Source organism: Eublepharis macularius, chromosome 6, assembly GCF_028583425.1.
Source record: "Eublepharis macularius isolate TG4126 chromosome 6, MPM_Emac_v1.0, whole genome shotgun sequence".
Classification (NCBI taxonomy): Eukaryota; Metazoa; Chordata; class Lepidosauria; order Squamata; family Eublepharidae; genus Eublepharis; species Eublepharis macularius.
Window position 1 is genome coordinate 94660001 of NC_072795.1, and position 22500 is coordinate 94682500.

General features: G+C 40.0%; 1 protein-coding gene across 1 annotated transcript in view; it reads right to left on the bottom strand.

Moving 5' to 3' along the window:
• Positions 1–22500, bottom strand: part of EBF3 (EBF transcription factor 3) — a 196628-nt gene that overhangs the window by 33008 nt on the left and 141120 nt on the right. The window lies entirely within an intron of this gene.

Sequence of the window (22500 nt, forward strand, 5' to 3'; positions counted from 1 at the left end):
TGTGTCTCTCAGTGTCTACGAGTCACTATGTGAAACCTTCAAAGAGTGAACTTCTGAATGCCAGTTGCTAGGGATGACAACAGGGGTTGACTCTGCTTGTAAGCCTTCTGGGATCAACTGATTGGCTACTAGGGGAGGATTCTAGACTAGATGAAGCTTTTGATTGATTAAACAGGACTCTTATTCTTAGGAAAAACCAATGATTTCAAGTGTACATGGAATGCTGCCAGATCTACAGGGAAAGGATCTTCTGCATCCATCTCTCATTTCAGGGAGGTAAGAGCATCAGCCATGAAGTGGGGCCAGGCTCCAGCTCAAGCCAGACAGAGAAGCACCTTCAGCCAGGGATTCTAAGAACTTCAACACAAATAAGATCTTCAGCTGAACTTACCTTGATCAACATTGCTCACTATTATATAAGGTGAGTTCTTGATTGGATTGGATCACCTTAATTTTTTAAAATTGAAATTCATGTTGAGCACCATACCAAGCCACTTTGTACCTGTATAATAGCCACATGCTACAGTGAGATGGCCAGCTAAATTCTTGGACCCCTAGATTCTTGGGGACATACTGAGCAACAGTGTCAAAAGGCAAAAAATAGACACTAAAACAGTACGCTAAAAACATTTTTCTTTACATTTAATTAAGTGCTCTTTAAAAATTGGAGGTAGTGGCAGAAAAAGACAGGTGGAGGGGCAGCAGCTACAAAAGAGTCTCTAATCATGCAAATGGGTACATTCATACTATTCAGATACAGATGAACAGCCTGCTGATTGGTTCATTGATTGCAATGAGTAAGCAGAATGCAATTGTTGGATAATCAAGCATTCCTGCCTTTAGCACTTTGAAGTAGATGTTGATTGTCCACAAAAGACATCTGGAGGCTGATGGCAGTGTCCAAAGGGTACAGCTTTGAGCTGTTCAAGGAGCTCAGATTTAGGTTCATCACTTCCCAAAGTTCAAAGAATCCAGTCAACCACCAAATGCCTCTGACAGCTATTCAACATTTTGTGAACATCAGAACAGTGGTACTTGTCCCTGATTTGAAGAAGATCTTAGAGGCTTATTCTATATTTTTTCACAGTACCCTACAATCAAGAACAAATAAATGCTTCTGGACAGTGGCCTACTCCACTTATCCTTACTAGAGCTAGACAACTCTAGTTACACATACCAAGTCCATGCATCAGGAGGTTTGTTAGAAATGTGTATGATGGAGCACACTTCCAATTAAGAGCACTGTCCTTCAGATTCATGTCATCTCCCAGGATTCTCAACAAGGTCCTTTTGGCACTGCTGCTCAACTGAGAGTCCCAGAGATGATACTATATTGGTACTTCAATGATATGCTCATCAATTCTCTATCATGAATGCAAAATATGGATGTATGGAGAACCACTGAATGTCTACAGCCTCACAGTTGGTCCTCACTCTGGTTAAGGGCTTCTTACATCTACAGCAGTCAACTCATTTGGGACTGCAGATTCAAAGTTGTCTCTCAGAGGATATTCAGGTGAAGTTGCAGGAACCTGATACTGTAGATTCCTTAGAGCTGGCAAGCCAACCTGATGGATCAGTGAACACTCCTGTGACAGTTGTGTCCTTTTATGATGTAGTAGTTTTGTTTCATTTTCATACCAGGCTTCTTCAAGCAGAACCTTCAAGGTGGGAATTGAAATAGCATTCAGCCTTCCCAGAGAGAACCAACCAACAGGGTGTGGGACAATATATGGCAGGTTTGGGGTTTTTTGCAGTATAACCAAGGTGTAGCCTAACAAACATAGAGGCAATAAGATCCTTCAGGAATGGCCACAGAAGATACAGTATCAGTACCCAATGGGAATAGGGTTGAGCTCTAAATGAAATTCTGGGATGAGAGGGCAAGGACTCCCTACTTCTCATCTGCAAACACAGATTCCTAAAGTTCATGGTGCTGGTATTTTATTTATTTATTTATTTATTTATTTATTTGCATTTTTATAGCCCGCCTTTCTCACTGAGACTCAAGGTGGATTACACAGTGTGAGTCAGTATAGACAATTCCAAAAAAATTTCAATAAACGTGTAATAGGTTATATACATTCAAATTTTCAAAGATTTAAACCAACAGAAATCCAAAATAAAGTTCAAGAAATGCTGAAACAGTACATAAGCAATTATAAGACTGACATATTAAGGCTGCTTCCTTATCTTACAGCCCTCCTATCTGAGTAAAAAAGCCCTCTTGAATAATTTAGTCTTGCATAGTTTGTGGAAAGCCGAGAGAGTGTGTCCCTGCGATGTCACTTTCTTTCTCTCTTCCCCCTTTCATCTTTTTATTCAGTTTTGTTTCCTTGTTGAATGCGGCAGGGATTTCTTTTTACAAACTTTAAATCATGACACCCTATTCATACAAACATTAAACCTATCAAAGAAAGCTGGGAGGCCCTTCTGCTAATGATGTTAGAAGACTCTATAAATGAAGATTCACTATCTGGGTGTTAGAAAAATGAGAACTGGCAGTAAGAAAATATTTCTTTCAATCAAACAAAGGAAGAACTCTCCTGGTTTTGATTTTTTTACTTTAATACAGCTTAAAGATTACACTTCTGACTTTAAAGGTTTTATCTAGAGATTGATTGGGGAAGTTATGAGATACTTATTCTGGATGTGACTTACCCTGGTACAATTTTCTTTTGCTGAAGTGCAAGTATAGTTCATTTCCTTGAAAGAGGTCTACATCTCCTTGCATGTGGAAAATGTATGAATCAGGGAGAAAAAGTTTATTAATATATAAGCCTTCCACCTGAAGGCAGAATGTTAATCAAACTTTTGAGCATTTTCAGGACAGAAAACAGCTCTGCAATACATAGCCCCTAGAACCTGGCTTATTCCTGTTTCCATGCTGCATGACCAGGGCGGAAAGAAAATCTCCCAGCTGTCACTACTGCCAGATAAATTTTGGAAGAGGGAAAGGAAGCGGCAGGGGAGGGGTCAGGGGATTGTGGCATTGGGGCTGAGGGCAGCAAGTTCTCCACTCTCAGTGATATTATTGAGACCACAGACATTCTAAATTTCAGAATTTCAAACATATTGGCAGCCATTAAGAGCAGTAACAAAGACTAAGATGAACATCAAACAGTAACACTTACAAAATGCATTGCTTGTTTATAAATCACTGACTGATTGTTTTATTCACTTTTTAATTAAGCAACTAGCTGTGGAGGGGCGCATGGTGGAAATGGGGGGGGGCTATGACTTCCACTGAACCGTACAGTATCATGCACGTGTAAAATTCTTCTGATAGCACTATTCTGTCTGAACACACAGGAAGTGACCTGCCAAACAGACTGAAGATGCTTGTGCACAACCAAACTGCCCAATAAGTAATTCCAGTCTGCAACAAGCAAGCAGAATATGAGCCATATCAGTGGTGCCCAAACACCCCTTGTAATGTATGAACTTCATGTCATGTCATCAAAATGTTAGTATCTTCCTTGACAGAAATGTGGTGGAAAAGTGCCAGATAGTTTGTGGTCCGAAACTATGGACCACTGTATTCACTGTAATGATCTGATACTGCAGAATCAAGACTAAAGTCATAGTTCTCCTGTTCGGATCAATTTCTTTCGGTATCTTTAAAAATATAACTTTAATGCTAAAGCACTGTTTCTAACCCTTTTCCCTCTCACTCTCTTTCTCTGTTAGTTGATTCCTTGCCTCGAGCCATTCCTCAATGCTTGCAATCCCATGGTTGTGATAGTGGCTAGGCAGCTCCACCTGGTGAAAAAGCTACACATCCATTTCTGCAATACAGGCCTACTGTATTTGCAACACTCAATAAACTGCTCTTGATACTTCTTCAGAAGCTTGAGCTTTTGCAGAATTCAGCAAACCGCCTACTGGGATGAGATCTGAGAAGCATATTACACTCAGCATTATTATTAACTCCATATAGCCTTCTGGGAACAATTCAGGGTTCAGCTTTCAGTGGTTCAGGCCCAACATATCTATAAGATAAACAGTTCCTCTGCATTACATTGTGATGTCTGAGTAAAAATTAGAGTGTTTTCCAGTGTGAAATAACTTGTAGAGCAAGGGCACAAAAAGAAATGTTCTATATTGCTATTCGGTAACTATGGAATTCCCATGAAGGCATGCTAAAGCCTGAGCCTGAGCGAGCTGATTTTGAAGGTGATATAAAAACTTTTAAAATTAAGCTAGTACAATCAAATAAATCAGTGATCTTAATTCATCACTGTGAGTGAAAAAATAATTCAAAGTGATTTAAGTAAAATTGTTATTACCACACTGGAGCTGAAATTGCCTTCACTGAGTCCTTCAGTTAATATCATCTTGTAGTAAAATTTGAAATTGTTCAACATTACCCCTCACAAAGTGTATAGCAGGTTTCTATTGGTTTTGTGCTCTTCAGGCTAAACGTAGTTTCAAAGAATAAGTAACACTGAAAATGGGAATTGTAGAATGTGAATAAAATAATTTGTTTGTATGAATAGTGGGCCAAGCTACAAGTGACGAATGACACCTGAATGGCAAGTGGATTGAGTGGAGGGCAAGTGAACAGGGAGAAATACACTTGCTGTTCAAGTGTCATTCATCACTTGTAGCTTGGCCCGTTGTTACTGATCCCCAGTATTTCTCATAAGCACATACAGGACCAATGCTGTATGAATTATTATGCTGGGTACTTAGCTGGGTAGCCATGTTTGTCTGCAGAAGAACAGCAGGAGTTTCATCTAGTGGCACCTTAGAGACCAACAACATTTTCAGAGTGTAAGCTTTTGAGAGTCAGAGGTCCCTTCTTCAGACATAAGTTAGTTATTTCATGCTAATTGGCATCTTGTAGAGGATGACCTCACATTTGATCTCTAATGTGATAGGACTGAGTTCTTTCTGACAGGTAGATTGGGTAAGTATAGTAACTTTACCTCAGCTATCCTACATATCCTTTCACTCATAATTCCACACTCAACAAGTGAAAAATATATGGATGTTTTTCAGTGAATGTCATGTCATGATGAAAAAATTATTGTTGTAATGTCTCCTGGGATTCTTGAATACGGATGGTACATAGTATCTAAATAAATAAAGATATAGCTATATCTAGTTGTATCAACTGTTATGGTCATCACAATGTGCTCAGAGGATAGAATCAACTGTTTTAAGAAAGGTCATCCAAGGTAATAATATGTATGCGTAGTTTGGCCCTGAGTCTTTGATGCTGTAGTTCCCAGCAGGTACACTTGGAAATAAATTCTATTTTATTCATTGAGTTTAATACCAGGAAAATGTGTATAAGACTGCAAGATAAGAAAGCATCTTGGAGGCCTAGTAAAGACTCTGATCTCGGGACTTTGGCCAAATCCACACTACCTATTTGATTCCGCGGCTTTTTTGCAAGCGGCGCACTATTCACGCAGATACTCACACGCTTTTCCATTCTGCATGTTCCCCGCCATCACCACGCCACTATTGTGCCTTCCCTCCAAACCACGTGATATTCCCGGAAATCCGTTTTCTTCCTTTTTTTTAACAGTGCATAATGGTCGGTATACCGGTAAACCAACCCTAGTGAGCAGCGGTTTGTGCGGGAAAAGAAACGGTCACCGGAGCATGAGCATGTTGCACGGGGACGATTTCCCTATTGAGTTCCCCAATTTTCAAGAGTGCGAGGTGCTAAGCTGAGCAATCCTGTATTTCCAACAACGGTCGTCTCCAGTGAACGGCAGGTGCGGGAAACAAATTCAAGATATCGGTATACCAGATAATTGACCCCTTTTTTTAAAAAAAGGAAGTGATGTGTGCCGTCAATTCTGACGGCAGAGTATGGAACCGCCCACGGTAACGCTGTACTTGGTGGCGTGTGGAGAACTGATTGCGCCATGAAGACGCACTGGAAGGGTGGATGTGAGGATGCACAGCCTGGTAGCGGAATAAAAGCGATTGCCACGACAGCGCAAGATAAGCGGAAGATAAGTGAGTGTGGATTTGCCCTTTATCTCTGTACCCCATACTCTAGCTTAATCATGATCTTCAGATTCATCAGGATTTTGAGGGTTTGAAATGGATTTGCAAACTCTGGTTAAGAGGAAGCTGAGGTAGCATTAACTTCAGTAAACGTCAGTGCAAATGGAATGTTGATCCATCAGGGAAGGAATTCGTGTCATAAAGAAAGTGCACAAGCATGAAGCCTGTCCTCAATCTTTTAACTATGAGCGGAACTACAAGTGACAAAAGGCACAGGTTGGACACTTGTCAGCTTCCCTCAAGTTTTGATGGGAAATGTAGGCAGCTTGGCGGAATGTTGGACAAGTGACAGTTGAAAAGTCCATTGGACAGCAGTCAGAGAGCCAAGCTGCAAGACTAAGATGCCTACATTTCCCATCAAAACTTGAGGGAAGCTGACAAGTGTCCAACTAGTGCCTTTTGTCACTTGTAGTTCCGCTCTATGATTAAGAAATTTGTAGTGTTCTGTCTGAACTGAGTTTGTAATAATACTAGAAGTGTGCAAAATGGAACAAACGAACTGGAAATACACATAAAAATCACTGGTTTGCTTTGTTAAAGTGGCTTCCAGATCAGTGGAACAAAATCAGGAAATGGCGCTGTAACAAACCCCACCCCCCCTGAAAAGTTCGTGTGTTTCATTTTGGTTCTACCTGTGTAACAGCAGCAGCAGCAACATAGGCAGGCAGGTTAGGTAGTGGGCCGGCAACCAGCATCTTGTTTTCCTTAACAGAAAACTCTGTCTGTGTGCCACCAGTCAGATCCCAAGAGAAAGACTGAGCCTAAGGGTAATGTGGCATGGTGTCACATCGTTGGCAGGAAAGGGAATGTGCATGTTGCGCATGAGTGCATTTTGACTTCAGTGCCGCTGGGCATTGGTATTGAGTGAGTGGCTGGCTTGTCCTAGTAGGGCATGGGCTTGATTTGAAAAAAGCTTGCTTTGCGCCAAGAAGGGGAGCAACAGATGGCACGTCGCAGTCGGTATCACCTTGCCAATCCCTTTCTGTGCGTTTTTACACACAATGCAAGGAAAGGTCAGCAAGCAACGTGCAACATCTATGTGAGTCTGCACAAGCAGGTTTGAGGAAGGAGGGGTCTCTTCTCCAAGAGCTCAGCTGCCATAAAGACTCATGCTATACCGATTAGGGTGAGAATTGGAAATAATAAACAATTATTAAAGGAGGGCTGCACTGAGGAGGACCCAGGCATGTATGGATCAAGTTGCCCATTCAGTGGCCTTCTCCTGTCCTTCACATGCTTCCACTGGGACTAAAGAAACTTTTCAAAGAAAAGGGTCAAAGGAGCAACAGGAGGAATTTTATTCTGGGATCTTCTAATTAAAACTTTTAATCCTGGATTAAAGAATGGAAGATCTTTAGCAGTCCATGTGGGGTCTCATTATGTATCCAAATGAGTGTTGCCCATGGAAGGACTGATCCGGTTATATTTTTGTGTTTTCTGTCAAACTTCACTTTACCTTTAATTCAATTCTTTCTCATTCAGCTCTGGATTAATGGTTTCAGTTGAAAACAGAGACTGGGTGACCTGTTCACTCTCCCACTTTTACTTGTAACAATGAGAGAAAACAGAGGGTCATCCCTTCATTTTCTTTCCTGTGAGAAAACTCTCCATTTTTGTGTTCTTTTGCACACAATGCAATGCAAGGGAACACTGCTGCTCCAGCATCTGATTCCTATGCTGCTGCAAAGACACATGTTTTGCATATTAGGGGGGAAATTGCAAATAATAAACTATTATTAAAGGAGAAACACATTGAGGAGGACCCAGGCATGCATGGAGCAGGTTGCTGCCCATTCAGTGGCCTTCTGCTGCTGCTAAGAAGTCCTCCAAAGATAATGGGTTGAGGAACACCAGGTCTTCACCCTGTCCGGAAAGACTTCTGTCTTTTCTGGCCTCTTCTGATTAAAACTGATTAAAACCCTGGGTTAAATTACATGGAGAATAGTAGCAGTTGCACACAAGCATACCCTTATTTGTTGGTTTCCTTAGTGCTTTGGCAGTAACTGTTTGTTGACTTCTATATCCTTCAACTCTGGATTAATAGTTTTAGTCAAAAAGGGAGACTAGGCAACCTCTCTCACTTTTACTTGTAAAACTAGAGAAAACAGAGAGCCATTTCCCTTTCTAGGAAGGAAACCAAAAGTCCATGATGCCTGACTTTCTGAGCATGAGGAACTGCCAGTGGCCAACCACCATGGGGGTGGATTTAAAGAGGGAGGGGGGCTCTGAGTCCTGGGCTGCTGCAAAGGTTCCTGTTATGCAGATTAAGGTAAAAATTGGAAAAGACTTGCCTGGAAAATACTGTTTTCTTTTGGGGGCTTTGATTAAAGCTGATAATCCAGTGCTAAATGGCATAGAGGAAGTGCTGTGCACTGTGCACGGTTCCACGGCACCGAAGTCTTTCCAGATCAATATTCCACATGGCAGCACCGGTCTGCTAAAACTGGGCTGCCTGGATTCAGTTTAACTTGTTGTCCTTCATACTTCAACTCTGGATTAAGGGTTTTAGTTGATAAACCGAGACTGGGCAACCTGTTCCCACCTTAACTCATAAAAAATAGAGAAAAGAAGGAGGGTCATCCTCCCATCCCATTAACAAAACAAAACCAACCCCCACCTCTGCTCCCAATCTCACTGTTGTCAATTGTTTTAGAAAGGAGAGGAACCGCTGGAGGCCATCAGTGAAATGTTGATGGCACAGTAGCAGCATCCCTCTCCCCCCCCCCCCCCCCACACACAACATTTCTCTGCCAGAGCTCTACCATGTTTTTGGATGTGGCATGAAACAACATTATGGCCCTATCAAGGCAAGACAGATCAAGGGCCAAACACAAAGGATCATGGTAATGTGGTCTGCATGGACTTCTCTGGCCAAAAACACAGTAACTGTCAAAGAACAACAGGTGCTCAGAAGCGGAGAGCACTGAGTGAACTGCCAGTCACAGTTCCAGCAAACTCTCCTCTGTAACAGCAGGTCCACTGTGACAAGAAATCTGATGCTGAGATGAAGGTCTTTATTAAGAGGACTTTGCTCTTAATTTTGGAGCCCGGGAAGAGGTATACATTCAACGTTCTTTCCAGGCTTTTCTGTTCTGGAGCTAGATGGAGCTCTGTCAGATCCACCTGTGGGGTGGGTTCCTCCTGAGCATCAAAATGAGATTCTTCCATGGGAAGGGAACGTTACACAACTACAAAGTATAGGGAAACATGATATCAACAGGCAGCAGTAGGACGCAAAGGTCATTTATTGGCATAGCACCACATTATCATAAAGCAGGATTTTTTTTTTATATTGTTGTACTGTGCTGTGGTTGTCAATGGAGCATTGTCTTGCTTCGGCACAGGCTCACTGCTTTGCCAGCCAGTTTCCCACTACTGTGTGCACCCACCAACACTTGCCTTCTTTGGGGTACATTGTTGTATGTGTTTTGTACTTGAGGAGAAACTGGTTGGATCGATGGGTTTTTGGACTAGGAGGGGAGGACTAATGGTTGATTACAATGCAGTTTTTGGTTAAGTTTGAATACAGCCTTGTTTTCCAAACCATTCTGAAAAGCACAGTGTGTGTTTATACAGCTGCCCAACATTTGCCTTGAATGGAGTTTGTTCCAGATTCAAAACTGAAACTAGATTTTTTTCTGTGCACACCACTAGCGTATAAGGCCCTTTTGGTGTAGTGGTTAAGAGTGGTGAGATTCTAATCTGGAGAACTGGGTTTGATTCCCCACTCCTCTGCTTGAAGCCAGTTGGCTGACCTTGGGTCAGTCACAGCTCTTCCAAAGCTCTCTCAGCCTCACCCACCTCACAGGGTGATAGTTGTGGGGATAATAATAACATACTTTGTAAACAGCTGTGAGTGGGCATTAGGTTGTCCTGAAGGGTGTATATATATTGAATGTTGTTGTTGTTATATTGGCTGGATTGGGGTTGCTTTCTTTAGATTTCCACTATATAATCGCCCAGCATTTCAAAATTCCTGGAAATATTTAGCTATGTATGTTACCTAAAAATACAATATACACAGATTTCTATAGTACAGAATGATCTGGATTCTACCACCAGAGAGAACTGTCTCAATAGGCAACTGAATTTTGAATTTCTAGTAGATGACACCACTAAGACTGTTACATAGAGATGACACATTGCTAATGACACTAAAACAATTATGCCTACTTGAGAATGTCTAAGATAAAAGAAGAGGGAATATTACCTAATATCATAAATGTTTATATCGTGGCAGGAAGCTACCACAGCTTAAAATGTATGTTAATGTAACAGAGCATGGCATTTTGTGAATATATTTCACTAATGTGACAGAATATTTTTAACAATAATTTGTCATTTTACAAATAGAATAAAGTATTTTACTAATATGGTACAGAAACACAGATACTGTGTCAAAGTAAACAATATGTTCTGTTTTAAATATTAAATGTTTGAAAAGGTTCTTCACTAATTGAGATAAATTTTAATAATGCAAGCTATAGTTATGCTTGTCTGTCTTTATATTTGTTGCCTTACTTGGTGCTTACTCTTCCCATGGGTACTATAGCTAAATAAAGAGATTCCCATGATCTTTTAAGGACTGAACTGAACTGAAGCTGATCCATGTGAGGATGCACCATAAAAACAGAAGAACCGGCGCAAGTCCTTGAAATTCTAACCTGCCTAATTGAAGTAATGCAATTAGGCACTTGTGCATTCTATATAGAAAGGAACTGGAAACTATCTTTCTCTTGAAACAAGGCTTGGTGGTCTAGGACATGGGCTGAAGTAGGCTTTTTAATCTGGGCAAAAGATCAGCACAGGAACTCTACAACCCACACAGATGCTTCAGGCCATATTTCTGTATCCAGAACATTTTCACAATCTTGTTTTGCAATCTTATTCCTCTCTGTTTCCCTAGTCCTTCACCCTTTAATCCATTTCTCCCATCCTATTGTTCTCCTCTTACATTTAAATCTCTCTCTGTTTACTTCTCCCTCTTTCCCAGGAATGTGAAGGGATGAACCAAGAGGTATCAAAGGTGCAGCCATCAGGGAAGAAAAGTGCAGGCCTATAGCTTCTTTTTCTCTTGTTTTAGGGAATAAATATTGAAATATTACATTACTTTATTACTAAAAAGAGACATTAGGTGATGCTTAACTGCCTCTGTAAAGTCTTTAAAAGCTTAAGAATTTTGAAATGATTTTTTTACTGCTATAGGCAAAGAGTATGCGAGGTGGTATGTTCAAAATGATGTGGCTGAAAGCTGTCTGCTTTTGAACATGAAAAATTAAAATGATTTGAAAACTGGCAATGAAAAGTTTAGCACCCACAGCACAGCGGGATTATACAACCAAAGGCAGTTAAAAACCAATACAGAGCCAAGTGTTTTAAGTGTTTAAGGGTCAAACTAGACAAGATGACAGGGGATCTATGAATGGATCTCCTACATTTTTTATTCAAATGTGAAAAGGATTTGAAGGGAGTTCCAAACTGGACTGGATATGTAGCATGCCATTTCCCCAGTTTCAACCAACCCTTCCAGTCAGGGCTACTGAAAGGGGAGCACAACTGGGGACAAAATTCCTGGACGCCTCAGGTTATTCTGATGTCCCCATGGAAATGGAATGCTGCTGGTGTCTGAGCGGCGAATATCTTGCCTGTAGTTCCCAAATTCTCCTGCTTCCCCATGCAACATTAATGGGGGGGGGACCCATCCGAAGGTAAAGAGTGACATGCAGGAATAAAGTTTAAGCCCCTTCAGGCAGCCATAATAGCAGCAAGAAAAGCCATTTCTCTACAAAATGCAAGTTTTCTGTTTTTTCATGGTGGCAATGTCCATAAAAGTATAGCCTAGAATCACCTAGCTGCTGAGTAAAATCCTTCCTTCACCATTATAGATATGTGCCTGTCTTTATGGAGGACAGGGGAGAAAGGAGATCCAATGTCACACTACACCCAGCAAAGCACACCAAGTTTTGCAAATCTGAAACAAGTTGCAGCAAGGTAATGGCTATATGAATATTAAGATTTATTTATTTATTTATTGTTTGCCTTTCTCACTAGTGCTCAATGTGGATTACATAGAGTAAGTCAATACAATCAACAAGATGGGGGATCAAATGGACAATGCCATGGGATTTGGACTGTAGGAATCTGGAACCAACCAGAACTATAAACAGAACTGAAGCAAAACATATTAATATGACACACTGAACAAAGCAAAAATTACATGACAGGAACCTACTGACAACAACAGTCAGTACGAATTATACACCATAGTATAGACCATAGTCCATAACTCTTTTACCCAAGTATCTTTCTGAACTGTTTTGTTACAGTACAGCCACAAAGAAAAGTAGTAAAAAAAGCTTTTGAGCTCATCAGAGTTCTTCATCAGGCTGCATGGTAAGCAGGAAAGCAAAGCAAAGCCAAAGCATACAAAAAAGTGGGCATGCATGAATATTTGCAGGACATGTTGTCAAATACCCAGCCTAAACCAGAAGTTTGTAATTGTTTTGAAACAGAAAGAAAGTGTTACACAGAGTAATCATATCCTTTTTTAACTCAGAAGTAAGCCTCATTGCATTCAATGAGTTAGATTAATTTATACTTGCTGCAAAAAAGATGTCATGTTGAACCCGATATGCCTGTACAATGAAGAAATAGTTTCTCTTCCAACTACATAAACCAGTAGTAATTTGGATATACCCTAAGGGGTCCCACAAATCTTTTGTAAAACAGAATAGGAACAACAACAAAAGTGTGTCCTTAACAAACAAATCTGGAGATTAATTTTGGATGGTACATTAACTGTAGAGCCATGTAATTTGTTTTCTTGCTTTGAATCTGGGTGGTATGGAGGGGGCAGACAAGTTCTGTGTCTGGTTTCAGGGAGGCCCTCGATGGCCCTGAATCTAGTTTTGCCCTAAGAGGGTCAGCCATTCATTTTATTTGCTCATTAATTTCTTAACATCTGCCTTTAGTGATAACATCTAGTTATCACAAAGCCTTTACACAAGACTCTGAGCCAAGCCACAAGTGACGCCTGACACAGGTTGGACACTTGTCAGCTTCCCTCAAGTTTTGATGGGAAATGTAGGCGTCCTGGTCTTGCAGCTGTAATGGAGAGCCAAGCTGTAAAACCAGGACGCCTACATTTGCCATCAAAACTTGAGGTAAGCTGACAAGTGTCCAACCTGTGTCAGGTGTCACTTGTGGCTTGGCTCTTTGTCACACTCTAGTGTGACAAACAGGATGAGGGTTTGCAGATGCAGGGGTGGGGCTGTGCAGCTAAGAGCAGGTCTGAATCTCCAAGGATGGGATTCTCGAGAGGCAGATTTAGCTCCTACTCTAATAGTACCTCCAAATTCATTCTTTTATTATTGGCCATATTAGTGATGGTTGCCATTCACTACTGTGGGGAAATTAATCTGGGACCTGAAGACAATGCAGTGAGTGCAAAATCTGCCCTTTGCTGACATTGGTTGGCATAGCCCTCAGTGACAGTGACAGGCACCTGCAGGGGATGCAACGCATTTCTGCACAGCACATTATACAGAATTACTCTGAATTCTTTCTGGGGGCCTCTAGTATACATTTCTCTCCTCCTACTATCTCATACTTGCAGACACAACCCATTACAGTGGCAGGCATTTTGCTAGTCATATAAAAAGTTAATTCCTGGGTTACATTTTTTTGTCACACTCTAATACAATAATATTTATTTACTTGTTTAGATATGTATATGCTACTTTCCCCCAATAGGGATATAAAGCAGCTTACAACATCCTTTCCCCTTTCCTCCATTTTATCCTTACAACAACAATCCTGTGAAGCAGGTGAGGCTGAACGTGACTGGCTCAGGGTCCCTGAGTGAACTTCCAAGGTAGAGTGGGGATTTAGTCCTGGGTCTCCCAGATTCTAGTACCGCACTTTAATCACTACACTACATTGATACTTAGGCTTGGCCAATACTGACTGTAGCAGACTGGGTTTTCAGTGACTCTCACTGAATTCTGGAGAAGAAATCAGACTATTCCAGGATGGAGGGAAAAGGGGGTCTTAAAGATAGCGTTTGCTTCTGCTGATTACTGCCTGTTTACTTTCTGCAATTGTAGACACCATTAAGAGCCCCGTGGCACAGAGTGGTAAGCGGCAGTACTGCAGCCCAACCTCTGCTCACGACCTGGGTCCGATCCTGGCAGAAGCTGGGTTCAGGTAGCCGGCTCAAGGTTGACTCAGCCGTCCATCCTTCTGAGGTTGGTAAAATGAGTACCCAGCTTCCTGGGAGTGAAGTGTAGATGACTGGGGAAGGCAATGGCAAACCATCCTGTAAAAAGTCTGCCAAGAAAATGTCGTGATGTGACGTTCCCCCATGGGTCAGTAATGACTCAGTGCTTGCACAGAGGACTACCTTTACCTTTACTGAATTCTATGAAACAAAGTAAACATGTTCATATCAGTAAAGCAAGTTGCCCCTTTACACTCACCAGCAAAAGTGAACTATAGCCATTTACAGTGCAATCCTAAACAGAGTTACTCCAGTCTAAGGCCATTGAAATCTATGAGCTTTGATTAGAGTAACTTTCCATAGGATTGCACTATTAGTCATCATACATGAGCAAAGTGCAGCATGTAGGGACCTAACAAGATTTCAAAATATTTAGGGGACTTAATCGTGATTCTTTTAAAACAAGATTAGAAATAAACAAATGTTGGTTTGAAAGGGTTTTTCTCTTCCCTATGTGACGTTTCTGCAATTCATTTTACTTAGTTTGATTTGCAATAAGGCTCAGTCTATGACTTAATGTGTGGAAACCATCTGAGGAGTAGTTTATATTCCTGTAGGCTACTGCATTGTATGGTTTGTAGTATGCAACAGGATGTTTGTGGTTCTCATCTAGAGGTGGTACCAATTAGAGTTTTCATTGATTATCTGATCTACAGTAAGGCTCAATCTCTGTCAAAAAAATGCAGACTGTAGAGACAGCCAGTGCAGTATAGCGGTTACTGTTTCTGACTAGCATCTAGGAGACCAAGGTCCAAATCCCCACTCTGCTTGCTTAGGCCAGTCGCACATTCTCAGCCTAACCTACCTCACAGGGCAATTGTGAGTATAAAATGGAGGAGAGGAGGAGGATGGAAGCCACATTGGGTCCTCATTGAAGAAAGAAGTGGGTTATAAATGAAGTAAATAAATAATGCCTTGTTGCTTTCCACTCCTTAATAGGTAGGAAGCCACATGTTCGTTGCTAAACATTTGCAAACACTTTGTGGATTGGCTGATGTAGTTGTAATTCATACTAGTATTTGGGTAATGGGATGTAATAGATAACACTGTCTTGACACCCCCTAAATGAGGACACAAGACCACTGTATGGTTTCAGCTAGTTTTATTTGAGTGTCTGATTTCTATCATTGCTTATTTAAATAAGCTATCTATTTAAGAGTGGACTGAGCTAGGCAGACAACTGCAACTGCCTTTTATGGGCAGGTCCACTCGGGCTCCAAATTTGCCTGCAGATATACTATGGCCAAGCCTCATCTCCCTCCCTTGATGCACTGTAAGGTGCAGGTTTGGAATGATGTTGCTCAGCACTATGGGCACTCCTTCCCAGTGCACTCCATCCTAAGTTTGTGATGGCTCGTTCTGGTCATGTTTTCTATCATATCCAATCTCTCGGGGTATCCCTACCCATCTTGAGCAACCTGCCCAATTCCTGCCAACTTGTTGTGAGTGACCTAACCAGTCTAAGACCAGACCTAGTTAACTAAGCACTCCACTTTCCACATCACAGTGCAGGCAATAAAAGTTTTCTCGTAAAGCCAATCTGATGAAACCCCATAACTTCCTGCTTGGTCCTAGAAAAGCTGTCACCTAATCCTGCAGTATCCCATGGAAGGCTGGACGGGTCAGATGCAGCAGCAACAGGCTACATGAGAGGGGGTATAACTCCTTATATAGCCATGTGCCCCCAACTCCTCTTTGGATGGACCATCTCCAACCCTGATCAATACTGTTCATGACTCCTTTGAAAGGAAGGGCTGGGGCAAACAAATCCATGGCGGTGTGTAGAAAATGGCTGCAGAGTGGATGGTCAGAGCTGACTGTAGAGTATAGGTTGGTGGATTTTGAAATGAGTGAAACACTGAGCACTGCAACCCTTTGGAAGTGCTTCCATCACTGAATCTCATTCACTATTTTGGAATTGTATTTAAATTTTCAGTAACACCCATTTGTTTGTTCATGTTTCCCAATTTAATCAGCAGAAATGGAAAGCACTGGGTTATCTTAGATCCTTTGAAAAGTAGTTGGAACCACAGCATTGCTGTATTTTCAATATAAAAATGGCAACAAAAATACATTTTAACTCTTTGATGTTTAATACACTGTCTTCCATGTGTACTATATAAAATATGTAATTTATGTCATAATAAAGGGAGAAGAAATGAATGAGAAAAATATCTCAGTGAAAACAAACAAAAGGTCTTCTGCATGTGTTCAAATATTACCAGTTTTTAAGTGAGCAAGTGACCCTTTTGTCCTTTGGGGTGGGAGTGAGGAAGATGAATTATTATCTCCTTCCTGCTACATTTTGTCAGTTTGGGTACCACAGAGTCAATAACTTCACCTTGATGCAGAAACTCTGTGATTTATCAGTTCCTCCTTTACCCAGTGCTGCCCCAACCTGGAGAAGTAGAGCCAGTCGTGATGCAGAGATCAGACTTTGGTCACAGCTACTTGAAAAAAATATAAAGCACTCTCTGATGATAGACAAATGTGTCTTGTTAGCAACAGCCAAAAAGCGCTTGACTTGTACTAATAACAAAAAGGCCATGTTGGTCACCATGGGTCTAAAGACGAAGCACCCTGTCACTGCCTTGGTTGGGAAATTAGCAAATAATGTTCCTTTTCTTTGATAAATGGGTGACAGTTCTCTCTCACCAATCATTTTTTAACATTTTGATGCATGTCTATGATCCCGCTGGAGGAACAGAAAAGTTTACTGGCCCTCAATTTTCAGATGATGAATGGAACACTCTAAATGTGCGATTTCTGTATGAGGTATAGTTCATTTTAAGCAATTCTAGTAAATGGGTGTCACTGATTAGAACAAATAGTCTACTTGTGCAATAGCACAAATGGTATGTCTCATTCTTCTGGTCTCCTCTGAGACAGAAAAGAAAAGGGACAACAATGACCATGTTATACTTATTGGAACTGCACTGGTTTTAAATGAGCCATTTTATGCAATCTTAACATAATGTCACCCCAATAGGTTATTAAATCATTTGTTTATCTTCATTACTGTTAGTTAATGAAGCTGCTTTTTAGATTGAGAATATGACAACTGCATGTCAAGACAGTACCAAACAGAATGCTTTATTCCTTGTGTTATTAAAATGTTTACATTAGGTATACATAGATTTTTAAAATTATAACATGGTTTAGTTAGAATGTCAATTACAGCAGTGTTTTTTAAAAATTGAAAGGCGTATTTGAGAGAGCCATTCTGACAGGAACACTATGATGTCTGTCCTTCTGACAACGAATATTATCCCAAGGTCTGATCAATAAAAAAGCAATACTGTAAAAACAGAAGCAGTATGCTCGGTCAATGAAATAATGAAAAAGGAAGTGTTGAATATAGATTAGAATTGCTAAGAATGTCAAATGTGATAGTAAATGTTTTTTTTTAAGTTCCAGGAAATAGAGGTTAACCATTCACTATATTCTGTTACCTATTTTTCATGATGACAAAATTCTATGGTTAAGAATTATAATTGAATATGTACAAGACATGATCAGGTGGTTTGAATTTAACTAAGGCATTAGCATTTAGTTTAGCATAGTAAAAATAGTATGATTTGTGGGAGGCAATTAACAATCATTTGCTCTGTGGATACAAGTAATTTGTTTAAAGAGCACTGACCTATGAGACAGCTAGTTTGTGTTGGCTGTGATGGAAGGGAGCTATTGACTCTGAACATAGTGCAGCAGCCCCATTGACAGAAGCACACCAGAATTCACACAAAAAATCCTTAAGATACCTGAATCTTTTCAGAGGGTGAAGTGGGCTAAATGAAGTAAACTAGCTAACATGGATACAGATAGGCAAAATAATTACTCACTTAAAGATTCAGAACAATAATACAGTTATGAATAGAAGGATTTTTTCCTATGTGATACTGGCCTAGTGTGGTTCAAGATAACTTTTGTTGCAGATGAATACTCTTATCAAAGGAAATGATTACATTTCACACATCTGAGGCTGAATGCAAGTCTTTGTGCAGAAACAACTGTATTCTCACAATTAATCAAAGTATTGCAGACACAGGAATGTTTTTATATATATATATATATTCAACATTCAGACTTTTCTCTGTGTTCATTCTCAATACTCTTGCCGTTTCAATTGAGTTTAGTAGATTGCAAATGACATGTTGAACCCCTGAGCTCTGCAATATTCATTTTCTTAAGCAGAAGTTAGTCAAATTGAAGAAGAGGAAAGCAATAGGTAGCAAAGCGGGATTAAAAGTCATATATGCAAAACTGTAATGGAAAAAAATTTGATGACACCATTTTCTTCTACTTACCGGAAAACTGTTGCACAATATACATTCCAAGAAAGTGGTGGCATGCTCATACCCACATCTGCATACATGTGCAATAGTTTTCTTAAAGATACTGCTCATAATCATTCCTCACATTTTAAAATGTATGCTTAAAATACTGACTGTAACATAATTCCATTTAGAAGCATACAAATCACAATCTGCCTTAATCAAATAACATTGCAATGCTTATAATCTAATTAAAAAGTAATCTCAGATATTTAATTTAAGAACCTTCAATGACTGCTAGCAAGTTAAATGATGAATCTAACCTGCAAAAAGCTGCTTAATTTAAATGTGCCAAGGATTTTTTTTTCAGGTAAGAACTATTTTAATTGTCATTAAACGAGCAAGTGATACACTACTTGACAAATATTAAAACAAGTACTACACTCAATTATTAATTTGCACTGTTCACTTTTAAATGCGGCAAATATCTCATTAATTTAATTTTAGGTGCCCACCAGTTTATATTGCATTTTACAGTCTGGAAGGCAATTTACTAACTAGCAATTACATACAGAATGATTGTTAATTCTGCTCCTAAGTGCTAGCTGCTTGAAAACTGTTATTTCTCTCTAATTTTTGACCTTTCTACAACAAGGGTGAGGCATATTGGGAATACCAAGGCCTAGCAGAGAAGAGCTGGACATGTCATTTGTGACTCATTCTTTTAATTCACCGTGCTAATCAACTGAACTGCCACAATCTCCCAAGGTAATTGTATCTTTACAATAGTTGAAAGCAGCAGGCAAAAAGGCATGGATAGATGGTAATAGACCTTCATCTTAGCCTGCTGAGAAACAGCATAGCATTCTTACTATATATGACTAATAAGGTCTGGGGTGTGTGTGTGTGCACACTTTTTTGGTTTGTTTTTAAAATCTGGTACTTTTATATGTATCATTTAAATACCTCAGCATCTGTACTCTGCAAAGGCAGTTTCCATACCACACTACACCCTTGTTTCATTATTCTGCTGCCTTGTTGCCCTTTGTTCCACCTCATGCTGAGAAGGTTAAATGTTAGAGAGCCAAGCCAGACTGCAAGCATGGTGGGACACTGATGAGAAACAGATGCCCTGGGGATTCAGCCCCTCCCTCTTATGGGGCTACATAATTTTCATATTGTGAAATACAGTGAAGTTTGGCTCAGTTTTCAATGGGGAGTGTAATTTCCAATGATTATCTCATTGTCCCCATCAATTTAGGGGCAATACAAATCAGACTGAAGTTTCCAGGTCAGACAGGCGTTGACCTTATCCTTCCTCTTACTTTCTGTAGCCATATAGGCTTCCAAGCTCCTTAAAAAGCATTTGGAATCTATAGTCTTGTAACTCTTTTATTTTTATGCTTCCAGCAAATTAATTGCAGCCACAGCAGTTTTAGTAACTTTGATTCACTTAAATGTCGTTCTTTAACATTTCCTCAACTCCCAGTGAAAGGGACAAAGAATAAATTGATCTTTATAAGAGTGTAACTTTTAAACACTGTAAAACTATGAAAGTTTACATAGCGTGAACTGTCCAATATGTTACACTTATCTATTGAATTCTGAACATTGAGACCAGATTCTCATTAGTACATACATAAGTTAATGGATATAATCAGTCACACCAGCCAAAGAATTGGATTATTACAACTGTTGCTTTTAAACAAAAGACAAAAGTAGCCTTGTAGACTTAGGTAAGGCTATGTGGGAGTCATTACGGAATGGTCTCTCAGGTACATAAACACTCAGGCCTTTGAAGCTAATAAGATAGCTATTTTAGTTAGATTCTGGATACACACCCAGAAAAATCCATAAAACATATTTTCTTTAGTTACACGGTCACTGCAGTGAAAGGTATATCATATGTTCTATAGCCACAATCTAGCACAAAGGCATGCTTAAACAAAGTGTTTCAATTGGTAAAACACAGGGCTTTCTCTCAGCGGGAATGCAGTAGAACGGAGTTCCGGCTCCTCTTAAAAATGCTTACGTGGCCGGTGGCCCTGCCCCCTGATCTCCAGACAGAGGGGAGTTTAGATTGCCCTCCGCGCCATTGGCATGGAGGGCAATCTAAACTCCCCTCTGTCTGGAGATCAGGGGGTGGGGCCACCGGCCATGTGACCATTTTTGCTGAGGGCGATTTTAAAAAACTCCCCCCTTGTTCCAGCTGACCCAAAGTGACGTCATTGTGCAGTCTTGAGTTCCACCACTGAGTTCCACCACCTCTTTTCCCAGAAAAAAAGCCCTGGTAAAACACATCTAATTCTATGACTGTAGCTAATATTTGTAGAATACAGGCCCAAGTATATCCATTATGATGGAACTATGTTGGGAGCTTAGGTTGAAAGGCAAGACAGAAATTCTTAAATATGTCATCATTTCAGAAATGTGTTATCATCTTGAGCATGCTCCTTTATGTCCTTTATAATCCTATAAGGATACCCATGATTTCAATGTCACCATCAATTATTAGTTCCACCATCTTGCACATGCTCTCTTGTACTCAACACTTGTGTCATGCATGCACAGAGAATTTCAAGACGGACTCCTGAGACATTTAGCAATCAAGTTTAGGGAACTTAAGAAGGCAATAGCTGATGTGGTACAGTCATCTTGGTGGTTCTACTTCAGAACATATGTATAGCCTGTACCATGCTAGTGAATATACTGTTGACCTGGAAATGACCTGGAATTATTCACTCTGGAATAATTCTATCAGTCAAATGATTACTCGGGATTAATTGGTAATACAATGGAAACTATGAACACAACTTTTTAGACACATTTTCAATGAAATACTAATTTCCCACATCACTGCAGAGTAGAAGACAGGCACTTATTTAACACCTTAAATATATTTTAGCAGTAATATCTGTTTATATTTTGGACATAATCAATGATTGTATGATCCTATAGATGAAATTGTCAGTAGAAAGTATTAATAAACGAGTATAAGTTTGTATACACATTCTTCTTAACAGTCTAATATGTTTCCTGGATTTTTTAAAAAGTGCCCAAGGGTTGGATATGAATTAAATGTCAAAAATATTTCAGATCACAAAGTATCCAACTTATTTCCTGGCTCATGTAGACTTTAACATTGTATGTACTTACTCATGACAGGAATATATAATTTTATGTTCATGACCTTTATTACCAGGTTTCATGTCTGATTGGTCCTTGGGAGGGTGGGGATTTTGTGGTATGGCAATGTTATCTACAGATCAACAAGACACGCTGAACTATCAGGCTATAATATTCAGCTTAGCGGCTTCAATAACATTTAAGACTAAGAAACTAAGCACAAATCACACTACTACTGAGGTTCAGAATAATTAGAATAGCTTCTACATAATGACAAGGTGTTTAAATCTGTATATTCACAACCCATATGTACGCTCCCCTTGCGGGTGGAGGGAGGGGAGGCTAGCAAGCAAAAGTTGCAACTGGTGCAACTTTCAAGCCCTTTTAAATTTTACATTTTCTGTCCAGAATCATCAGGACTATAAACTTTATGCATAATCCGCTCTTGATGCTGATAAGTGTGCAGTGGGAACTGTCATAGGGTTCAATGGACTCCATTTCTTCTTCTCCCTCCCCTCCCTTTATGTGAACATAAATTACAGCATGCTGATCCTTACACAGACTGGAAGGCCATGCTTGCCTTTTTAATGTTTATCCAGTTCTTGCCTTGATTTCAAGTTACACACAGCTCTATTGAGCCCTCAGTGAATCCTTCGCCACAAATGTGGCTGTGCTTGTTCAGGGGGAGTGATAATGCCCTTTGGTTTAAAAAACGAAATCAGATGTTCTGATGAGTTTATACAAGGTCATGTTGTTGATACCTGTGAGCATACTATACACATGTAAAATACA